The 25442-nt window shown below is 37.8% G+C and overlaps 1 protein-coding gene across 12 annotated transcripts in view; it reads right to left on the bottom strand.

Annotated features, from left to right (window-relative positions):
* Nucleotides 1–25442, bottom strand: part of TBL1XR1 (TBL1X/Y related 1) — a 175549-nt gene that overhangs the window by 91857 nt on the left and 58250 nt on the right. For 3 of the 12 annotated variants that reach the window (XM_064585199.1, XM_064585208.1, XM_064585194.1), the window contains exon 2: nt 5907–6062. The exons of 7 other annotated variants lie outside the window; for them this stretch is intronic. The gene's annotated coding sequence lies outside the window, so the exon portion shown is untranslated. Of the gene's footprint in view, nt 1–159; nt 262–5906; nt 6063–25442 lie in introns of those variants that run through there. 2 more of the 12 variants (XM_064585203.1, XM_054504320.2) reach the window with 2 other exon arrangements.

Genomic DNA, 25442 nt, shown 5'->3' with positions numbered 1-25442 from the left:
CAACTCTACCATTATCTTGTTTCCTAATCCTAGTCACTTTTCTTACATTCACATTTTTTCTTTTGCAGAAATCTTTAAATTATTAGTCTGTTCTGTGGGGTCTGATTGAAACTAGATAATATAAGCCATAAATCTATGATCAAACACAAGTAAACTTACAAAAGTAAGCTCAGACACATGGCGAGTCCCAGAAATGGAGTGAAGGACTGGGAAGGCCACTGCTGCTCCGTGGGGCTTCCACTCTTCCAAATCCCTTTATGCGCCACCTTAGATAGGACTTTCTGACATCGGACTGAATAAGGGTACAAATTTGAACCCCTATGTTAAATATTAATAATTAGTTTTTAAAATTTAAAAAGGAACATAAATAGACTAATAGAGCCCTGTACCCAAATGGATACTTGTTTTCACTACTAGAGTGTATACACACATACCACACAAACTCACACAAATCTACCTTTGGAAAATTCTAAATTAGATCATTCGAGTTGCTAGTCTTTCTGTTCCTCCTCTGCTTGATTCTCTTCTCTTACTTTTCTGTGATTAGTGAGTCTTACTTTCATCACACTCATACAGGTCTTTAATCTCAGTTTTCTCCGATTATCCTTTCTCTACTTTTATTTTCTTCATTGATTCATTTAGCTTTTCCTTCTAGAGTATACCTCCTTAAGGGAAAGGGTCATAATAGTAACTTAATAAACATTTAAGTGGTTAAATAAATCTCTCATTCTAGGATTTGAAGGGAAAATAAATCAGTGGAAAACAATATGTCAACAGGTATGCCCATTTGCACATTACGATACAATCTGAAAAATTGAGGAATTACCTTTTTAAAAAAAATTTATTTATTCCAGAGAAAGAGAGATTGAGTAGGGGGAGGGACAGAGGGAGAGAATCTCCAGCAGACTCCCCGCTGAGCATGGAGCCCGCCGTGGGACTCCATCTCACCACCCTGAGGTCACGACCTGAGCTTCGAAACCAAGAGTCAGACACTTAATCGACTGAGCCACCCAGGCGCCCCAAAACAGAGGGATTTTGAAAATATTTTGGTTTCTACATTAGCTGTTTTCCTAGTCAACTCATTTAGCCATGCCCTGGTCATTGTGGAGTGCATTTATAAAGCATATCACGTAATTCTTCAGTTTACGAAATAGATTATCTGAATTTTAAGATAGAATTATATATTCTACAAAAGAATTACAAAAATCAAAGGTGTATTTAAGATAATCTGACAAAATGTATATTAAAACTATTTGTACTAAGGTAATTCAAGTCATCCAAAAAAACCAAAATATGTATCCATTACACCTGCCTTTATAATCTCACTTGCCCCACATCTCCTACGCTTACCATAGCATGTCACCGGAAGTCCCTCTTGTTTTCTGCACACTTCTGCTGCCATAACATTACTCATTCATCTACCAGAAATTTCCTTCTACTATCGTTCTGGCCACAAATCTAGCCCATCTCTTTCAAGATTCAGCCCAAATCAGCTTCCTCCCTTGATTATTTACCCCACTACCCACTGAGACACATATGAGCCTCCTTTATTACAACTGTGTAGTGCCTCATTCTCTTATCATGCCTCCCCTACCAGACTTCTTGAGACCAGGGACTTATTTGTTCACCTTGCTGTACCACAAAAGACCTAAGAACAGTGAACAGAAAATACACAGTTCTTAAGACCCATAAGTTGACTAAGTTATTACATTATTCATGATATAATGTGGGAATAGGTACATACATATTTGAAAATAAAACACAACAGAGACTGTATTACAGCACAAATAAATCATATTGGTAAGGGAGAGCTTAACAGTGGATTTTTATTTTAAAAATGTTTAGGCGAGCCTGGCTATAACCAGTAATTTTAGTACCACCTCCAGGAAGTGGCAAATGAAGGCTGATATTTTGCCATTAAAACAAAATTCAAGAGCATGTGATCAGTCACATTATAAAATTAGTGTAAAACTATCAACTATTTCGTATACTACATAAACTAAATCCATTTGCTTTACTTCTTGTGATGCTATAAATGTTGGCAGGCTTTGGTTTTGTGTCCGAAGCTTTGCTTTTACGATCTATATTTCAGAACATTTTACCTGAAGTAGATGAAGTATTAACTTTAGAATAGGATTTTAGCATAGAAATAGACACTGCTAACTCAGCAGACATCTTCTAAAATCTACCCACTACACATAATTAGGAGAAATTTGTTTTTTTAAGATGCAAAAATCCTTTAAAACAGTACAACAGTTTATTCTGACTGATCTTCAAAATTACTACCCTGCAATCTCTAGAAGTAAATTTATTGATTTATAGTTTCCTGAAAAGTTAATGGATTATGGGTTTTTTCCCTCAGGAAAGGTACAAGCCAAACAAACAAAAATGTGCCTATAATTTAAAGTAGCAACATAAATCTAATCTAGAACCTAGTTGCCAGAAACAAATTCAAGAAATTGTACCTGGTATCCTTAACAAATAGAAATTACAAATGAATTTCAAAATTTGTGGAGAATTTGGGGAAATCATTCCAAGAATTAAGAGAAAAACATAATAATCCTAACATAATTAATCTGCTCAGAAAGATGTTTATTAAATGAACTTCTTGGCAAAAGAAAGTCACAGATAAAGCCCAAATTAAATTGCTTAGCACATGACTGAAAACACAACAAAAACTGATTACCTGCAACTGGAACAATAAAAAAAAGAAAAAATATTTGTAAAACAAAACTTTCAGCTGAATCTTCTCAATTCCACTGATCTGTTTCACATATTAGTTGTCTTCCTCCACATGGCAATTTCTAATAACATACTAAGCATTCATTCATCAAGGCCTCCAAGCAGCTAAATGTCTGCGCTGTCCTCTCCCCATTTTTATTTCCCGCCCAATCCCGTACACAAATAACATTCTAGGAATCCAAATGATGAAGCTAGTGGTAAAGGGGAAAGAGCTGTTAACAGCAGGAATATCCTACGGAAACCAACCCTGAGACCAGATTGAAAGCCAGAATGGTCAGAACAGTCTGCCACCACTGGCTATAATTTTCCACCACCCTTTGTTATTTAGGGGACTCAGGAAAAATGGATTCAAAAGCTGTATATTATGATCCCAATTTCCTAAAAATTAGATACACTCAATACCACAAAACTACATCAAAAACAATTTAAACATGCACTGGTGTCTAATCATCCTATCATTACTTAGTTCAGTTGAGTTAATTTCATTGGTAGCATCATGCGTGGTTGAATTCTGTATTAAATTTATACAAAAAAAAATACTGTGCAAGAATAAGACAAATAGCTATCAAGTACCCTGAAATTTGCCTGCCAGAGGGTAAGCAATGCAATCAAAGACAATAAAAAACACAAATTCTCTTATAGTAAGCCACAGAGTTTTTAAAATTAAAGTTTGGTTTGGGCAGTTTCAAGTGTTACTGAAAGTCAAATTTATTTTTCAGGCTCTACATCTACCCATCAAAAGTTTCCAGCTCACTAACGTTCAAAATGTGAAGACAATTTGAACATGTGAAAAGGCTTATATTCAAACCTGAGTTCTGATACTAGAAAGGTGATATAAAAACATATGGATAAATACACACTAGTGTCAGTTGCTTTAAAAATAAAAGTGAATATATCAAAGTAACTGTAATTTCCTTTTCCAAAACTGATACTAAGTTAATGGTGCAACTTATAGTTTATGATGCCTTAAAAATATGACAGACCTGACACTGTTTTCTTCTTAACACAAAGCTGCAAATAGCTCAACTTTTTATTTTTTAAGTAGTTTGGGAGAAAGAAACAAGTAGAGGGGTGACAAAAGGCAACAGGAATAGCATCAGGATCTAAGAAATAATAGGATGCCAAGAAAAATCAACCTTTGCCTATGACCGCATATGTAGATAGGTAGGTACCTTAGCACTTAACAAGTTAGAAGAAAAAAACTGATATAATTCCTGCATCTTCCCAGGTTTCTCATTCTTCCCAAGGGTTAAATATTTGATTCAAGATACCAAGAATTTGAACAGCTAATTAGGACAACACAAAAATCATTCTGCTCAACAATGTATTCCCAGCAGAAATGAAACAGTTCTGCCAAGGATGCTGGGTCTTTCATTAACCATCCTAAGAAACACCTTTCCAAATTCTAACCTAATTGTGACACAGTAGGTCCCTCACTCAGATTTAATTGGTCTAGAGTAGAATCTGCACATAGCTGCATGAAAAGCTCCCCCAGGTGATACTAGTGGGGGTTAAAAACCACTGGACTTTGTGGCAAGAAAGTCAGATGCCAATAAATAAACTATGGGCGGGGGTGGGGGGTGGGGAGGCATGGAGGGATCAGTTCTTTCAAATATTAGCATTGCAAAGTGACTAGTTCTCAGAACTAGGGCGGGAACCATAGTGTATCAAGTAAATTAAACGTTTTATTAATTTGATTTTAAGGTTTACAATAAGAAACAAAAGACAAATTCAACCTCTCTCCCCAAAAATGAATTAGAAAAGAAAGGACACTAGTGAGGTCATCTTAGAAAGAGACCCAGAAAAAGACCACCAAACAGAGAAGTTATCATTTAAAAAAGCACAAAAGGAGCAATGCTGATACCTGCATTTAGATAAAGAGTCTCCCTAGTGAGACTCTGGTACGCGTGACAAAACTGTAAGTAGTAGGTAGAAATTATAGAAAGGTACTTTTTTCTGCTCAGTATGATGGAAAACTGTCACACAAATCAACTGAAATGTTCAAACAAAACCTGGATCTATCACTCAGCACAGAAGTTACTATGGCGGCACATGGTGAGGGGTCGTACGTGTGCCCCGTCCAATTCCTTCCAACTCGGCATTCAAGTGTGCTATTAGGGCCTTCAGGAGCCTCTGTGGCACCTGTATGCAAATTAAGGCTCCAGGAGGACGAATTAGGAAAACAGAAAAAGAAAGGCTCTACCACATGGTACAGGGGGTTGAAGAGCCTCTATTGTGGAGCCACACAGACTGGACTTGACTCCCAGGCTCCGAAACTTAGCATGCTAGCCCAAAATAAATTGTTGTAAGAGTTGAGTAACTTAGTATTTGTAAAGTGCTCAACAGTGCCTGGCGTAAGATTCACATGCAATCACTTTTAAATAATATATATGAGTAAAAGGAGCCCTTCCCTCTGAAATGACACAGTGCCATACCAGAGAAATGGCGTGGCTGACAGCGGGGGCCCGGATGTCAGCGCCCACTCGTTCCCTTGGCTGCGCACTTCTATGCAGGGCACAAACTGCCCATCCACATTCTGCTGTGCGAGGTGCTACTATGACTGAAGAGTCCCGTTACATTAGGTCTCTCGTGAGTTCACGTAACAGCATTGCCCCTCAAAAAAAGCAATCATTGATAAAACTTGTTAGAACAGATCTGGAATGTGCCCAAACATGGTGGTTGTCCTGTGTGACCAACAAAGTCACAATGAACACACCTTACTAGTGTTACAACACCGAGTGATGAAATGAACACACCTGACCCTCTCAGTGAAGCAGAGAACCTCTCAATCACACTTGAAAACTAATCTTCAACTTTCTCTTCGTAATAGAAAAGGATAAGCTTCTTAACTTTTTATAAAAAATTAAGAACATGCCAGCAGATAATTACTTAAATGAAAATTGTCATTCTGAGGCACCTGGGTGGCTCAGTAGGTTAAGCTTCTGAATCTAGATTGTGGCTCAGGGCATGATCTCAGGGCCATGGGATGGAGCCCCACGTGAGCTCCTGCTGGGCTTGGAGCCTGCTGGGGATTCTCTCTCCCTCTCCATCGGCCCCTCCCCACTTCTCCCTCTTCAAAAAAAAAAAAAAAAGTCATTCTGAAGTCTTTTGAGCACAGAGAAAATGTAGGTACATTAAATTAAATTAAATTAAATTAGGGGCACCTGGGTGGCTCAGTCGTTAAGCATCTGCCTTCGGCTCAGGTCATGATCCCAGGGTCCTGGAATCGAGCCCCGCATTGGGCTCCCTGCTCCGTGGGAGGCCTGCTTCTCCCTCTCCCACTCCCCCTGCTTGTGTTCCCTCTTTCGCTGTGTCTCTCTCTGTCAAATAAATAAATAAAATCTTTTTTTAAAAAAATTAAATTAAGTTAGGTATTAGGCTGAGAATTTTAAAATGTTGTATTTCTATCTACTGCTGAAGGATGTAAAAGTCACTCTTACATGTCTTTACTAAGAGTATTTCCTTACAGATTTTCACATGAAAAAACTTAGAAACTGGCTGCTTTGAGTTCATATTTTTAAGATTGTTATAATCTAGAAAGTACCAATAAATGCTTTGCCTTCAGAAAATCAAAACAAGCTCATTCAACTACCATGTTTCTATCAAAAAAAAAAAAAAAACCAACTCAGAAATACCGTCCTTTAAGAAATCAGGGCTATCCTGTCTCTTAATATAATTCACTCTAAACATATGATAAATGATATATTTGTAATTCTAAAAAATGTCAAATTCTTATCTGAGGTTGGTTTGCCAAATTGGTTTACATTTAACTTTTTCACCAAATTTAAAATGAAACATTTAAACAAGAAAATATAAGCTGTGTTGTCAGCTTGATCCACTCAGGACACACAAATACCGAGACAGGGATAGGGATACACACACACACACACACACACACACACACACACCCTCTCTTTTTCTCTCTGTAGGGGTCATGAAAGGAAAGAACATCACCTTTCTTAAGTAGTTTCAATTTATTTATTTCAATACAGAACACCACTCTCCTCTCCCTGCCTACCACTCAAGTTATAATAAAGTACAAACTGCAACTATATGAATACTACAACTGCTTAATCTAACTTTTTAGCCACTCCTCAGCAATGGTCTAGAGGCTGGCAAACTATGACCAAAAAGTTAAATATTTTTGGTTTAGCAAGCTACATGGTCTCTGTCACAACTACTCAACTCCGCTATTATAATGCAAAAACAGCCACAGACAATACATGAAGGAATGGTATTACTTTTTTCAACAAAACTATTCATACACACAAACACAAAAGGGTAACAAGCAATATACTATGTTGGCTACTGAAATAATTCCCAAAACCACCCAAAATTCTACGATCCAGGATGAAGCATAAATTTACTAGATTAAATGAGCTAAAGATATATTCAAAAAAAAAAAATCAAACTAACCGACAAAGTAAAACACAAATTATTCAAGCATTCTCCACTAAAACTATATAACCATTCCATTGGAAAGAAATTTTCTAAGGCATTCACATATCATCTTATGTGCATACAGAACAATGAAGTTCAATAAAGAAAAAAAGTATTAAACCTTGAGTAGTTCTCTGTGATCTTCAGACACTTAAAAGACAGTGGAAGTAGAATGGAGAGAACAGCTGTTCTGTTTAAAAGTTCAGTTCTTTCACATCATATTCATATAACCATAAGCATGCCCTCATCTGTAAAATGAGGCTATTATATAATACTATACTCTACAGGGACGCCTGGGTGGCTCAGTCGGTTAAGCGTCTGCCTTCAGCTCAGGTCATGATCCCGGGGTCCTAGGATCGAGTCCCGCATTGGGCTCCCTGCTCCACGGGGAACCCGCTTCTCCCTCTGCCTCTGCCTCTCTCTCTCTCTCTCTATCTCTCATGAATAAATAGATAAAATCTTAAAAAAAAAAAAAATACTATACAGAGATAGTGTATTTGATAGCCTGACAAGCATGAACACAGAGTTCAGTTTATTGTAAAACAACAACTATGATTTAAAAACAAGAGAGCACCAACCCTATTAAGTCCCTAAAGATGTTTTCACACATAATTACTACCAATAATTAGCAGCTAATTATAAATGCTCAATTTAAAAGTACACAAAAGGGTTAAGAATACTACCTTATTAAAAGATAAATTTAGGTTCCAAGGGAAAAAAAAAAAACTGTTTATGACTTACCATGAGATTATAAAAATAGCAATGGGAAGTATTAAAAAAAAAAAAAAAAAAACCCAACAACAAAGAAAGAGAACAATGAAGGCACAGAGTAACAGACTAGTCCTAGAAATAAACCCTCTTCACCAAAGCAAACGGAAACAGGAAAACATGTTTGCCGTAAGTTCTAGCGAAACTAGCTGATGTTCATCAAGGAGCTGGTGAGAAGAAATGAGAGTTATTACGCATATTTTAAAGTAAGAGAAAATGAGCTTGTATTTTAGCTTTCTGACATAGTTTTATGAGAACTGGACACCAAAAATCACTTCTATAATGTGAACTAAATGTTATTGCAAAAGATTTTTTGTATTTTTAAACAACCCTAAGTCATAATATAATTAAAAGATAAATATGGGAGAGAAACAAACTGTATATTTGTAATTATTTTTAAATCAACTTCATAAAACTATCCATAGACAGAATTGCATTTATTTTTTTTTTTTAAAGATTTTATTTATTTGAGAGAGAGAATGAGAGAGAGAGCGAGTACATGAGAGGGGGGAGGGTCAGAGGGAGAAGCAGACTCCCCGCCGAGCAGGGAGCCCGATGCGGGACTCCATCCAGGGACTCCAGGATCATGACCCGAGCCGAAGGCAGTCGCTTAACCAACTGAGCCACCCAGGTGCCCCAGACAGAATTGCATTTAAAACAAAATGTCAATTTTCTTATCTTTTTCCCAGTTCTCTAATATCGAAGCAACCAAAGATTCCATCAACAACAAAGGACTTACATACTAGAAATGATCTCTTTCCATTAGTGGAGCTTTAGTTACTCAAGAAAACAGAAACCGAAAAGCCAGATTCTGTGTCAGGGGGTTAGGAAGCAACGTAACTTAAAGCCTACGTGTTCTCTCTCAGCCAAGTTCGATGGCAGAACTATCTTGCTGTTGCTTTTACTGACTTTAAGAGTTACCCCGCTACAGACAAATAGAACTGCGGAGGGAGAGGAGGAAAAGAGAGGGGAAGAAAAGTTTTATCAACCTTTCTACTAGACTGTTACTTTTTAAAGTTAGCCCTTTATTAACAATGGAACAAAATTCACTAAAATACATCAATAAATAATGATCTTTGCCCTGGCAGAATTTGAATTCCAGAATAATTTAGAATTAAGTGTTATGTAGAAGGTGACGAGCTATGAAAAAAGAAAAAGCCCAAGTAGGGTGAGGGATTCAGGAGTTTTTTGTGAGAAGAAGGTGGTGCCCCCAGGTTGCAGGAGTAAGTAGGATGCTCAGAACCAGTTTGCATATCAAGTGAGAGCTGCAAGATATCAAGAAGCTAGTGCATGTTCTCTGTTCTGTATGCAGGCAGTCAGGTATGCAGATGTGCCTTACCTTACTGTTGTCATCTTAATGTCATTTTCATGTTTGTTGGAAGCCATACCTGGAACATCCATATTTACCGAATAGATCATATATGTTTGAATTACTCTAATTTTTTCTCTGAACTATCTGTTCTTGCCTATATCTCCTGTATATGATAAAGATGTAATTCTAGGATAAATATTAGGCATTATAAATAACAGGTTTATCTAAATATTTAGCATTCCAGGGGCAGCTGGCTGGCCCAGTCAGCAGACCATGAGACTCTTGATCTTGGGGTCGTGGGTTTGAGCCCCGCACTGGGCATGGAGATTACTTGAAAAAAATCTTTTTTAAATAAAAATTAAAAATTAAAAAATAAATTTTTAGTGTTATAATATAATGGAGGTCATCATAAATGTTATCAAATGAGAAAGAAGATACGCTAAATTAAAAAAAACTCTTGTAGGGGTGCCTAGGTGGTTCAGCTGGTTAAGCATCTACCTTTGGCTCAGGTCATGATCCCAAGGTCCTGGGATTGAGTCATGCAGCAGGCTCCCTGCTCATGTGCCCGTGCACTCTCTGACAAATAAAAAAAATAAAATCTTAAAAAAAAAAAAAAAAACCACAAAAAAAACTTTTTAACTGTAACCCAGGGTCTGTTTAGTCAAATTATTTTTCATACAAGCATTCTTGCACAGTTAACATCAAAAAGCTTTGAACTTTTTCAAGACACAGGATACCAAAAAAAGAAAATACAGAAAAAAAAGCCACTGAAATGGAAAGTCTGGTCACTTAAGTTCTAGTGCAGTTTAGACACAGTCTCAATTTTTAAATATCCATCAAATGCTTACACTGTGCCTGGTACTGCATATATTTATCTGCCATCACTACCTTAAAATACTGAACTAGGTAAAAATAACAAAACACAAATGTGGATACAGACCAAGACTTCCTCAAATGCTTAAGAACCATTGGGCTCCCCTCCACACACAAACACACAGTGTTTAATATTCTTGAGTAGAACAAAAATAAAGAGACAGTGAGACTAGTTTATGAAAATGCACAAACCTAGAACTATAAAGATTAGCTGAATTTGTTTCAATACCTTGTTTGGTATCCATTGTAAATTCCTGGAAAAAAATTAAGCTATCTCTATAACTGTGCCTATTATCATACCTAAAACATAATTCTGGATTCCAATCAGTTTTAAATGAGAAATGAGTGGTGACGATCTGTGGAGATAGGGGAAGGGCACTCTTCTTCTTAAGAAGGAATGTAAGCCAGAAATTGTTTCAAGAATACTATGAGGAGGGCCACCTGGGTGGCTCAGTGGGTTGAGCCACTGCCTTCAGTTCAGGTCATGATCTCAGGGTCCTGGGATCAAGACCCACATCGGGCTCCTTGCTCAGGAAGGAGTCTGCTTCTCTCTCTCTTTCTGCTTCTCCCGCACCCCCGATAAATAAATAAAATCTTAAAAAAAAAGAACACTATGAGGAAAATAATCTTTCCCACAAAGAGGATGAAAATCTGTTGTGTGTGACTGTTCACTGGCCTCTCGATCTCAAGTCAGGGCTAATCAATGAGATAAAAAAGAACTCTGATGACTCAGGCTGGATTAGACAAACTCACAAAACCTAAGAAGGCCACTGAGTTTACTTAGAAATCAAGGATATAGGACAGGAAAAGACTATCTGGTAGCATGAGGCCAGCCGTATCAGCAGAATATGCAATCCAGCTACTGTCTCTGCACCTCTTCCTCCTACCACCACTTCACTGCTCAGCTAGGAAGGGGCAAGAACTCACAAAGCATGTGGAGGCTACCAAAGCTTAAAAACTTCAAGCTCCACAGAGGGACCAATATCATTTTGAGTTTCATGGGCCTAACTTCCCAGGGACCCAACCCATCAAAGGACATGCTGTTTTAAGAACGTGCCACACCTTCCCTCCACATAGGTACTCCCAGTCCAGATGCAGCTCACCAGGCAGGGGCCATGCTGCCACACCCCGGTCTTGGCTGGTAATACTGCCGGACATTCCACTTTTATCTTTTAAGTGAAACACCACTAAAAAATTGAACCAGTTTTTTACCCACAGAAGGAGAAAAGGTCTGGTGAACACTTTCCTCACAACACACCTGGGTCCTCATCCCTACTCTGCCTCAAGGCTGTAAGTGGTCTTGGGCCTGTAATTTAAAGCTTCTATGAGCCTGATTCACCTCCTATAAGCAATGACTGGGTTTGACTGAATTGAACTTGAGAAATACGGCAACACAAACATAAAACCAAACTAACACACTACAAAAAACCTTACAAATAGCAAAGAAAATCTCTTTTGATGATATGAAGGCTAAAGGAAGCTAAAGAAAAGCAGTCAAGTTCAAAAGGAAATTGAGGCCCAAAGGTTAAATATTCTTATCTGAAATAACAAAATATGAAACTCTGCACTGCTTGCACACTTAATATCATTTAAATCTTATAACAAGCTGTACAGTATTGTGTCTGTTTCAAAAACTAGTTAACTAATGCTCAAAGCAGTTCCTAGACCAAAACCAACAATTAATGAGGGGTCAAGTAAGCAGACATCAGATGCCAGGTTAAATTCTTAACCACTCTCCTCTAAGTCTCCTGAGTCTTTTTTCAAAGCTTTTGCTTCCCAAAAGTTTCCTTTATTCCAACATGACCAAGATTTTTTCATGAATGTTATCACTTAGGAGAAAGAGATCTAGATCCATATTCTCTTACTGCCACAGGTAGGGCAGAATCAGTACAGCCAGGATCATACGCACCCACCAGAAGACAGCTTAAGTCCACCAACCAATAAATACTTTTTGTCACCCATATTTACCCAGCTTCCACATACTTTGGACTTAGAATATTTCATACAACTAGTTCTTGAAATACCATGTGGATTTAATTATTTAAAAACAGACAGATACAGATATCAGTAACTTCATCTGATGAGAATTTGGTTACAATTTATTTAAATTACGTATCAGTACTCATAAGAAAGCACGGAATTTTAAAATGCATAACCCTCGTACTTTGGAAGTTTACCAAAAAGTCTTGGAAGGCATAAAAGCACCATAGCCATTTCTGCAGCAAATACTGTTACTTTTGGCTTAATCTTCATTACCCAAATCAAAAGCCTGAAAGTCATCCTTGATTCTTCCCTCTGTCTCCTTTGTCAGCCATATCAATCACTGGATTTGGTCAATTCCTTTTCCTAAATATCTCTACAATGCCTACTGGTTCCTTGAATCCTACTACCCACAGTCCTCAATCTCCTTCCCCTACAACTTTGATGAAATCTAAAGCCCAAATTATTTTTAACAGGCATGCATCCCAAAATTTATAATGGAACAGCACCTGATTATCTGAAAATTCAGTTGTTTTTAAATTTTGAAGTGAAAGAGGCAATAGTGGGCCTCTTTGTTGGGTCACTGCTTAATTAGCTATTTACATAACTATTTAGTCGCCTTCAGCCTCCCACCTAACATAATGGCAATTTTGTTCACAGCGGCAACATGTCCACAGCAACGCTTTCTTGGCCTTTCTGTGGCTAGAGGTTAGCATGTGAAACAATCTAGTTAATAAGATCTAAACAGAAATAGGGGTGGGGACAGGGGCTCCCAGACACCTCAGCATGGGGGGCAGCTAGGGAAGCTTTTGTTTTCCTGAGAACAGATAACAAATGCAGCACTTCTTCCCATTTAAACCTGATGCCTCCTGAAGCAGTAGCCATTTTTCAACCAAGGCCTGATGGAATTCCTCACACTAAGAACAAGGGAATAAAAAAAATGCAACTTCCTGCCTCTGGATTTGTTTAAACTAGTGTTTTCAGTTACTTGAATCCAACTGGACATCATTTTCCCCAGAGAGGTCTCCAAAGCATTTCAAAGTTACTATGTATACGCTTAATTCATCTCCCATCCTAAACTTGCTCCTCTTCCTATATTCTCTACATCTGGGTATGGCTTCATCCTCCCAGCGACCCAAACTAGAAACATGGCTCTTTCTCCTCCCTTATATACTACAGCTATAGCTAATCAATCATCAAAACACCATTACTTCCTATCTCTAGGGTGGTACCTCACAAGTACGTCTTTAGTTCCCTGTGCCTTCATGACTTTGGATATGCTACACCATCTGGCTAAATTTTAGATCACCTACATCCCACCTAAGCTCTATCACCACTGCAAATATCCAATTTATATGTCCATCCCCCTTCACTAGAAGGTACAGATCTTGAAAGATGCCTTATTCAGCTTTACAACTCTCAATGCCTAGAACAAAGCATATGTGATATAAATGTACCCCTCTCATAAAAAGGCTAGTGGTTAAAATGAAGACCTTATCTGCACAGTACTATAGAAATCAATGACAATAAAATTGTTGGGACTGTTTTTCACTCCCTCACAAACTAATTTCAGGAAGAATGAAGTCAAATGTTAGTTGATGCAAACCATATCTGAAACCCAGGATATTGGAAGAATAATTTTTGTTCCAAAGGTAAACAATAAGAACTATGGCCAACTATTTGACAAGCTCTTAGCTCTGAAATATTTTGTAACCTAAACACGTTATCGTAATGAACTCATCTTGGTGAAACATTTTAATGCTGTACTACTGTTTAAAATGCACAAATTTAAAAACATAACAGTTATTCTTAAAAGGCGTAAGTTTTGCTTTTTTGGGGTACATAGTTTGATTCTGATCCCATTGAGTACTTTAGGCCTACAGAGTAGAAGAACTGGGAAGGCAAAGGAGAACTGAATGAAGAGGAAGAAGTATCAGCAGCTGTAGTTCACTGAGAAAGGCTTAAGGTTTGCTCTTTCTCCCTCACTGTTCTACAGACAAAAACTGGACAGACTGCTTCAAGGAATCAGACGGCTTACAGTAGGCAGGGAGGATGCCTTTCATTATCAGTTTCTGACCCTAAGGTCCTAGGAAGAAAGACAAGAAAGATAGACAAATTTGCTCTACTGGCATTCTAACACTGTGGGGAAATAACATCTGAAATATAGATGTATGTCCCTTATACCTTTACTGTAATGAAGTTCTTTTGCATTTTCAGATCATCTAGATTTATTGGTGGCTACTGTGAAATTACATCTCTATCTCATACCTCCTTAATATTACTTTTACTTTTTGCTCCCCACTCTCCAACAACCTGAATATTGCATATCCTTGCTCTCCTCTAACCACACCAAATCTTCTACTCTTTCCCACGTGTATTTAGTAATACTATGCTAGAACATTCATTTGCAAACTTCACGAAATGGAAAGGTCATACACAAATGTCTAGTTCTTTACAATTACTCAATTACATTAGTGCAATTCACTTAGTCAGTAAACATTTACATTGCTTTCCATTCCACAGCTTCATCCATTATTTACCAAATTCTAGGAATTAAGGTGGAAGAAACCATACAAAGAACTACACCAGAACCAAATGCAAGAGTACTGACTGCTCCATTTACTGAGCACCAGACAGGAGGCTGCTTATTTAATTCTCTTAACCTGTTTCTTCATCTGTAAAACGAGGATTTTAACACTATCAGAGGGATATTGTTATGAGAACTAAAAGAAGATAATGCATATCAAGCATGTAATCATACCTAAACTATAAAAAGCACTTAATTAATGGCAGTCATTATTTTACCAGATTCTGAGTATGATGGGACACACTGAGCTGTCCTTTAAATAAACTATCAATCAGTACATCCAATCTAAACGTCTAGAATGCTTTACTTTGTTTTCATGAATGTTAATGAACAGTTTATTTCATAAAATAAAAATGCAGCTTTGTTTTAAAACAGACTGCTACCAGCAGTATAACATATCCTGTCTAGATTAAATACTGGATATAAAATAAGAAAAAAAAAGGGGGGGGGTGCCTGGGTGGCTCAGTCGTTAAGCGTCTGCCTTCGGCTCAGGTCATGATCTCAGGGTCCTGGGATCCAGCCCCGCATCGGGCTCCCTGCTCAGCGGGAAGCCTGCTTCTCCCTCTCCCACTCCCCCTGCTTGTGTTCCTTCTCTGGCTGTGTCTCTCTCTGTCAAATAAATAAAATCTTAAAAGGAAAAAAAGAAAAAAAAAAAAGAATTACTGGACAGGAAAGCAGGAGTGGGTCAAGAGTTTGGCCTCTAAAAAATAATGCTCATTTTTAAATTAACACCACAACCAATCATCTATAATGGGTACTGGATAACCCAATGTCCATGTTTTAAAAGAAGTATCAGTTTAATATTATTATTCCTACACCCTGGCTTCCAAGTAGTAGCTGAGAAGCTATAAAACTATTGCCTAAACAGCAACATTGCATTCCTGAGAAGGATACTTCCAGTGATAGCAAATAATGGGTAAATTTAATAAGGCTTTCATTAAGCCTTCTCCCTAATTACACCGTATTTAAAAACAGTACCTTTATTTTGGTTTTGAATGTCATATAAATTACTGAATATCTGTGTAGCCTGAAATTATTTTCCTTCTAAACAGAATATCAAAAAAAAAATTAAAACATTAATAGGAAATAACTTGCAGTTTCCCATTCCAGGAAATTCCTTATAGGCAATGTAAGCTCTCAGTTCTCCCTAATATTTGCTGCCCTGGACAATTTAACATGCTCTATAAATTCTATTAATATGCATCTTCTCTAGTGCAGTAATAAAGATGTTAACAATCTGAGTCAGTCTAACTTCAAATTCCACTAGTACAGTGACTAATTTTCTAATTTGAAAGAAGTCAGCAAGTCCCACTTGGAGCTTTAATAAATTCCACTTTATTTCCATGTTATTGATTGGGAGAAATATATAGTAAAACTAGCTATTTCATTCAAAGGGCAGAGAACCAGTACTGAAGAGCAGAACGGGTTCAGCATAAGATGAATTACCAACCAAGACCACTAAACATTCTGACCCCATCAATTTGCTATTTTTCATAATGTGCAAAGTACTAAGCAGTCAGAAACTAGAAGGCTAGAGTCAATGGCCTTTTATACATTTCTTACAATATAGTATATAAATTTTTAGCTTTTTCCCCCCCTCGCTTATTTTATCCATGTTCTGAGGCAGAAAGTCAGGACATTATCGTAGAATATTCAAGTGAGGACTACCTTAAGCCACATTCTAAGAAACTGGTTCCATTCCAGGCCAATATAGAAGGCCTGTTCTTTAAAAGCCATTTATCTTTTCACTCTCAAGTGTTCTTCAACATTCACTCATTCAGAGCCTAGTTAAGGACCACAGATTTTACACTGTAAAGGGGAAAAGACAAGTGTAGTTATAACCATACTATACATGCAAAAATAAACTTCTAGAATCGCTTCAAATTCCAAGTCCCCAAAGAATTCTCTGAGTGGAGAATGACTTGGCAGAGGCTAAATCTCCTTTAAGTCCAACTCTAGTCAGAGATGTATTCCTAGACTGAGGTTAAGTCTACAAGGAGGACACAGAGAAATACTACTTTTGGCAAAGAGATCCTAAAGCTTATAATTTCCTAATAAGAGCACTAGGGATATCTTTGGTTCTAATATTTGGTCTTTGACCCTGGTTTCTGACAAAGCGCTCCTAAATGCCTTGGAATTTGCTGGGGGTTAAGAGTGCCTTTTTTTATGAAGAGGCAACTCTTGGTGGGATCCTGGCTAACTTCAGGATGAGGGTTGAGCACCAAAAAGACCAAGCCATGATTTAAAGCTGGGGAACTGTCAGCCCCACCCACCATTCTTCAAGAAGAGGAGGACTGGTGACTGAGTTCATGACTGATCATGCCCTATATGATGAATCCTCCATAAAGCTCTCAAAAGTAGAGATTTCAGGGGCGCCTGGGTGGCTCAGTCGTTAAGCGTCTGCCTTCGGCTCAGGTCATGATCCCAGGGTCCTGGGATCGGGCACCACATCGGGCTCCCTGCTCAGCGGAAAGCCTGCTTCTCCTTCTCCCACTCACCCTGCTGTTTTCCCTCTCTCGCTGTGTCTCTCTCTGTCAAATAAATAAAATCTTTAAAAAAAAAAAAAAAAGTATAGATTTCAGAGAGCTTCCGGATTGCTGAACACATGGAGATACTGAGGGTAGAACTGGCAGCTAGAGCATGGGAGCACTGCGCCTCTTCCCCCATACCCTGCCCCATGCATCTCTTCCACCTGAATGTTCATTGATTTATTATACCATTTTGTTATGAATTGGTAAATGTAAGTGGTTCCCTGAGCTCTCGCAAATTATCAAACCCAAGAGGGAGTCATGGGAACTCCAACTCACAGCCAGTCACTCAGAAGCCAACAACGTGGAACTTGCGACTGGCATCTGAAGTTGAGTCCTGTGGGACTGAGCCCTCACGCTGTGGGATGGGAGGCTAACTCCATGCAGACAGTGTCAGAACTGAGTTGAATTATAGGACACCCAGCTGGTGCTGTGGAAACTGCTTGGTGGGAAAATTATTACCACACATGTGGTGATCAGAAGTGTCAGAAGTATTATGTGTGTTTGTAAAGGAAAACACAGAAATGTTTTTCCTGACAGTTCCCAGTATTTCTCCTGCCCAATAAACCTGTTATTGCACTCTCATGTTTTATGCCAATCTAAACAATTTTCTTTCCCCAGGCATTATTTAAAGAACACATATTTCACTAAAACATTATCAAGGACACTCATTTTAAAAGTTGAAGAGAAATAATAAATTGTGTCTAAAGCTAATAGATGAAGATATAAACAAATGTTTAATGATAACCACCAAAAGAACCAAAACAAAGGTATCTTAAGCACGGTTGTCTCCTGAGAGTAGGACTAGTAAAGAAGCCCCATTTTTTTTTTCATTTTATTATATGCAGTCATTACTTCTGTGGTATTAAAAAAAAGTACTGAAATTTCTGATTTTCTAGGTCACCCAGGGCCAGGAAATAAACTTCCTTTATGCAGATAAGTAATTTTGCTTTTTGCATACCCCCATCACTGGGTGTATCTTTGATAAGTTAGTAAAATTTAATGTAATTTTTAGGTAGAAATTAGTTAAGTATGGGATTTTACCAAATAAGATTTAAATTTTCAATAATCACCAGAATAAATAAATTTTAAAACTGCTCGCTTTACTCTTTTTTTTATATATATATTTTATTTATTTATTTGAGAGAGAGAGAGCAAAAGTGGGCAGAGGGGTAGAGGGAGGAGCAGCCTCCCCACTGAGCAAGGAGCCCGACACGGGACTCAATCCCAGGACCCTGGGATTATGACCTGAGCCAAAGACAGATGCTTAGCCAACTGAGCCACCCAGGCACCCCCGGCTCTATTCTGTTAAGGCTAAAAATCTGGCCATGGTATTGTCATCCAAAGGCATGACTAAGACTCCTAGACAAAATTTAAATGTAGCTTGTCATACTCACCCTTTCACTGATTAAAACAAAGCACATAAACAAAAGGAGAAGGAGAAAAGGTATAAGAATAAAAACTTTAGGGGGCGCCTGGGTGGCTCAGTCAGTTAAGTGTCTGCCTTCGGCTCAGGTCATGGTCCCAAGGGCCCCGGGATCGATCCCCGCATCAGGCTCCCTGTTCAGCGGGAAGCCTGCTACTCCCTCTCCCACTCCTCCTGCTTGTGTTCCCTCTCTCACTGTGTCTCTCTCTGTCAAATAAATAAAATCTTAAAAAAATAAATAAATAAATAAAAACTTTAAAGGATGGGCGCCTGGGTAGCTCAGTTGGTTAAGCCACTGCCTTCGGCTCAGGTCATGGTCCCGGAGTCCTGGGATCGAGTCCCACATCGGGCTCCCGGCTCAGCGGGGAGCCTGCTTCTCCCTCTGACCCTCTCCCCTCTCATGCTGTTTCTCTCTCTCTCTCTCAAATAAATAAATAAAATCTTTAAAAAAAAAAAAAAAACTTTAAAGGACTTCATTTGTAAATCCCCTTACTTAATAGGCTTACTTTCATGTTATGCTTTGAAATACCATTATCTCCTTCATTCAATTTGATTACTATTTATTGAGTGCCTACCATATGCCAGGTACCATTTCAGATGCTAAGGACAGAACAGTAAGGAAACGCCTTGAAGTGGGGGGGGGGGGGGGGGGCAGATAAACAAAATGAGCACGTCATACTAAATGGCAACTGTCTTATCTCAATTTCTTAACTTTTATAAAACCAAGAGATACTTATGTTTACCACTAAAAACAGGATTTTCTGAAAGCATTAGCTCAGAAAGACCTGGATTGCCAGGTTTTTGGGGGAGAAAAAAAAAAAGCAGTTCTATGGATCAAGAATATAATAACTACTCTACCCAATTAAGTTTGTTCCCAGAACCTGTTTCAAATATGGTCCCATCCTGCTTATTTCTCCAAGGAATAGCTGGATTCATATATAATTAGGACTTCCACGGATTTTATTTATACACAGGTAAATAGATATGGATCACTGCCAGAAGAAAAGTTATTAATCCTGAGGCAGAGAGATGTACAGAGAACAGTTATTCATGTACTGTCTTTACTGCCACATGATAGGACTGTTGAAATTTATTCTGAATAGACAATGGTCATATACTGCATGGTGATACACAGTTGGTCTAGATCCTGGTCCAGGCAACACTGGCTACCAATTTCGCATATTGTTTTATTTATACTTCGACTTTCCTCCAAGGTCAACTGCCATACTTGAGTGACTGCGTCTGCAGAAGCTCCAGAATCAACTGACATGCAGAAACATTCCAAAGACTCTTCAGGCCTATATACCCAATAACTGGCCTAGAACTCAACCTCACCCATTTTCTTCAAGGTCATTTTACTGCAGTACTGTAGTTGCCCTTTCTTTCCACTAAGTTTTAGTATTTCTTACATTAAATTTCTGGGAGAAGAGAATTTGAGGTATCTTCCTCTCCAACAGAAAGCCCTTAGGCTCCCTACAGAAACTAAGCAAAAACCATCACCCCCACCCCCCGCAAAAAACGTTGCACCAAGTAAATCTAGTTATATTCCAAAATGCGTCTCACCAACCTTTATTTAAATAACTAAGAGGGTCATTTTTCTACTCCAACTCTAAATGCCACACATAATTATAAGACCCTACTTATAGAGCTCAGAATCGATAACCTTAATTTCTCATTACTCTCCAAAATGCATCACTCCTTAACCTGATACAATAGGTTTATTTCTAATAGTGCCTTCTTTAATTTAACATGCTTGTCTAATGATTTTCCCTTTCCTCTTCCTCCCATCAAGAGCCTACCCATTTTTCAAGACCCACCTCAACTCCTTCCTGCTGAAAACCTTCCTTCCCTCACTGCTCCAACCTATCAGTGATGTCTCTCCTCTCTGAAAATCGCTGGTAATATGCCAAACACAGTCCAGACAGACAAAACAATGTACCTCATGTCATACAACTAGCCAATGGCAAAGGCTGGACTATAATCTAGACATTCAAACTCCAACTCCAACATTTTTGTTTTTACCAATCTCCTCACTCTAACATTATTTCCTAATCTGCCCATATCCCCTCACACTCCAGAACTTCCAATGGATTCTTCATACCTACATGGTTTATCCAAAGTCAACCATTCCTTCAAATTACAGGTAAAGTGCAATCTTCTCCACTCAAATTTTTTTGACAGTTCTAACTCATACTGATTTTCCTGTTTTCCAAATTCACTATATTTTACTAAATAACACACAGTGTAGCCTCCTTTTACTTTGCATATATTATCTCATTCACTTTCCCAAACTTGAAGAAATGTATTAGCCATATTTTACAAACGACTCTAAGATGTTAATTTGCGCACCTTTATATATTTACTCACAATACAGCTAAGATTTAAAACTATGTCACCACCTTCAAAGTCCAGGCTCTTTAAATATAGCATACTGTAATTTTTTTTTTTTTTTTTTAACACACACACAATGGAAACTATGTGGAGATAATGGACAAGCAATTATTTCCTATAACTAGAATTCAGGCCTCACTCTTGATAGTTGGCCCAGAATTACTTCAATTCTAACCTAGACCTTTTTCTTGTTATGTGACTCCATACTTTCCATTCCTTTAAAACCACAGTTAGGGCGCCTGGGTAGCTCAGATGGTTAAGCGTCTGCCTTCGGCTCAGGTCATGATCCCAGGGTCCTGGGATCGAGTCCTGCATCGGGCTCCCTGCTCCTTGGGAGCCTGCTTCTCTCTCTCTCTCTGTCTCTCATGAATAAATAAATAAAATCTTTAAAAAATAATAATAAATAAAACCACAGTTAACATAATCTGACTCTGTTCCTGAGGAAACAAACTCAAACTGAAGAACATTCTTTAAAACTGTCAAAGTAAAAGTAATAAAACACAAAGAGAGGCTAAGGAACTATGCCAAATTAAAGATTATTCAATGTGTGATCTTGGCTTGGATCCTCAATTAGGGCAAAACAACTACTAACAAGATCAACAGGACAACTGTCAAAATCTGAATATGGAATATATTAAATAATATGTTGTATCAATACCGTATCAGTGTTAAATCTCCCCTGAATTTGATCAGTGCACTGTTATGTAAGAGAATATCCTTGTTCTTAAGAGATACAAGTATTTAGAGGTAAATGATTATAATGTGTACAACTTATTCTTAAATGGCTCAACTAAATTATAAGATAAATAAAAATGACAAGAGATGATTAATAATATAAAGCAAATGTGCAAAAATATCAAAAATTGGTAAATCTATGTGAAAGGTATGTGAGAGTTCAAATTTACAGAAAACGTAAAAAAATATATTGTTGAGAGGAACGGGTGGGCATACAGATGAGGGACTGGCAAACTTTTTCTGTAAAGGGCCAAGAAGTAAATATTTTAGGGTATGGGGGCCATACAGTCTCTGTCTCAGCTACTCAATGCTGCCACTGGAGCACAAAGACAGCCTATAAATAGTAATTTAATGAATGGGCTTGGTATGCTTCAAAACACTTTATTTACCAAAACCAGGTCTTAGTTTGAGATCTTTTTTTTTTTTTAAGATTTTATTTATTTGACAGAGAGACAGAGCAGGAACACAAGCAGGGGGAGTGGGAGAGGGAGAAGCAGGCTTCCCGCTGAGCAGGGAGCCCAATGGGGGACTCAATCCCAGGACCCTGGGATCATGACCTGAGCCGAAGGCAGATGCTTAACTGACTTCAGACACCCAGGCGCCCCAGTCTGCAATTCTTGGGACAGGTAAAAAAGACTGACGACTGACCATGAGCTGATAAATATAAACTCTTTGCTGAGAAATCTTCCCATATGTCAATCTTTCTTCCCTTCCAGAAAAAAAGTCCCAATTTGACTTTACACCTCTTTCTTCTTTCAACCATTATCCTTTACTTCCAAACAATGTGCCATTTTTTTCAACCAGACTAAATTCAGGTAGATTGCAGTCCACCTGCATTAACTTTCTCTTTAAGCTCTTAACTCCCTGAGGGAGAGAGTCTTATCTGGTGATTAACATAAATTTGGTGGCCTAAGAGGATTAGGCACCATCTTTCATCAATGGCTCTGAATTCAAGTCTCGCTTTGACATTTGGCACAGGGGAAATGAATGGAATTTCTACAACCCCACTGAGCCTATTTCTTGAGAGATATAAAGAAGGCAAGCCTGTTTTTGGTAAAGCTGCTGTCACATCCGATTCACCTTTAGATTTTACAAGTTTTTGTAACTAAACAAGCAGAATCTATGAAAATGCAAGTAATGAAGAGTCATAGATTACTGGAAACCTAGAATGAGATAGGGATTGGAAGAATTACAAAAACCACCTCAGCCCCAATCCCCCAGATGGAGAAATGTGGGTAATACCAACATTCCAATTAATCTATGTGAAGTCAAAATTGTGAAGTACACTGGAAACTAAAGCAGGATTAATATACTAAGTTTTATTCTATTAATAGAAGATGCACTTAAATTACAGTATGTCTGTGTTGACAAATTCACCAAAATTCTCTTCTGGGCACAACTCTCAAATTTATTTACTCCCTAATACCATGCCTATTAAGTGAAATACATTCTATTAGGTGCTATAGGGTACAAGTCAAATTATTTCCTCCTCCTCTAAAATGAGACCTATAAAGACACAGAACTTCTATACAAGACCGAAGTGCTGAACACTGTAAGACTGTGTCAAAGCACCTAGAAATGCATGAAAAGAGTGTCAGTCCAGGTTGGGGTAACAGAAGAGGTGAGATGACAGAACAGACAGAACAGCATCAAAAAGTTCAGCACATCTCCTGAAAATTACCAAGTATTGACCCAAAGTCCTTAATACTGTGATGACATCTGCCTCCAACACAAATGTCAAATTTGGCTCTACACATACTAATTTGAACTCTTGTGCACTTGAAGAAGATCTCTGACCTAAAAGGTTAGAACCTAAAATACTGCAAGTCCACCACCAGGGAAGGCAGAAAGATATAAACGTTAGCAAACTTTAGATGGTACATTGAAAAACAAGCAAAAAAAATCTGGATAATATGCTTTAATTTTTTTTTTTTTAATGTATAGTAACTTCAGGGGAAAATTCATATATACTAAAAATAGTATTTTCACATTCTTAAGCATAAAAGAATACACACATTAAAAAACATTTTAAATTTAAGCCTTAAAAAGACACAATTATAGAAGACCTCTTCATTTTAATAGATTTGTACCAACTGCTCAGTCAGGCATACCTGTACCAACATCATATAAAGAAAAAAAGCTTTTGTTTGAAGCCAAGCATTCCCAACCAAGATTCCACGGTATGCTCCAAGTGAGATATTGAAATAATCTTTAAAATAATGGGGTGGTTGGCTGGGTCAGTCAGTAGAGCATGTGACTCTTGATTTTAGGGTTCTGAGTTCAATCCCCATGTTGGGCACAGAGCTTACTTTAAAAAAAAAAAAAAGGAAGGTAAAACCTCTAAAGTTGGGCAAACAAGATAAATACTTAAAACATGGAACAGGCTAAGCTCAAAAGTTTTTCTCTAAAGCTCATTCCAAAATCTCACTTCAAAGAAATAAAGACATCTGATTTTTTCATGTTCCCAATTCTATTTTGAGCATATAGTGTAAATCTTATCACTAAAAGGTCCTTAAATTATTTTGCCCAAAGGCCAGGTATTTAAATTCTTTTTGCCTCAATCAGCTTATATAATGATCAGGTTTCTTCCAAACCTTAAGACATGATTTAAATACAGTTATCATAAAAGTATAAATACACGGGCGCCTGGGTGGCTCAGTTGGTTAAGCGACTGCCTTCAGCTCAGGTCATGATCCTGGAGTCCCCGGATCGAGTCCCACAACAGGCTCCCTGCTCTGCAGAGAGTCTGCTTCTCCCTCTGACCCTCCTCCCTCTCATGTTCTCTCTCATTCTCTCTCTCACAAATAAATAAAATCTTAAAAAAAAAAAAAGTATAAATACACACTAGCACACTTTCTCCTTTTTAACAATATGTACTCTTCTAAGAGATCATTTACAAAGTTAAGAACATAATTCTTTGAATCAGGAAGGGTAACTTCTAGATTTTTCTGAAAAGAAAATGAAATTCCATTTATACTATCACAATTTACATTTTCCTGCATTTATGCAAGCTTTCTTCATTCCACAATCTACAAATCACAACCATGCCTAAATTTAACATTAGACTAATACTCTTACTACAGTGCCTCATCCCCACTGTTCATTATGTTTTCCAACAAGGTTGGAGATGTGCACACACACATACACAAAAATACATCCTAACTCATGCGATAAAACTAATTTTCAGGATAATCCATGATAATGTTAGCTAATCAAAACCTATTTTCACTCACCCTCATTCTCCTACTTGACAGAAGTCTGGAAAAGGATGAACCCTGAAGAGAAAACCCTTCACAACTATGAAAGCAAACTACAATAGGAAAATAGAAAACCTTCAACAAACTTTATTCTATGCAGAAATCCACTCTGTAATTTAATGACAAAATGACCCATCATTCAACTTCTGCTTGAGCTCCTCCAATGTTGAGTGCTTCTGTCTAAGTAAGGGTGCTATTTGCTAAATTATTGGACAGCTCTAATTGTTTCAAAGTTCTTTCTTCTCTAGGTTTCAAATGTATTTACCTGAATTCATACTCAGAGCTTCTGGAGCCATATACCAAACAAGTCTAACTCTATTTTAAATGAAAATCTTTAGCTACTGGAAGGACTTTCTCCTAGTCTCTCACCCCCAAGTGTTCTATTTCCCATTTTAAAAAATTT

Source organism: Mirounga angustirostris, unplaced genomic scaffold (genome assembly GCF_029215605.1).
Source record: "Mirounga angustirostris isolate CCGP_5_RB_7025 unplaced genomic scaffold, mMirAng1.0.hap1 SCAF_1, whole genome shotgun sequence".
NCBI lineage: Eukaryota > Metazoa > Chordata > Mammalia > Carnivora > Phocidae > Mirounga > Mirounga angustirostris.
Note: the sequence above shows the minus strand (reverse complement) of the source record. Positions and strands in the feature narration are given on the sequence as shown.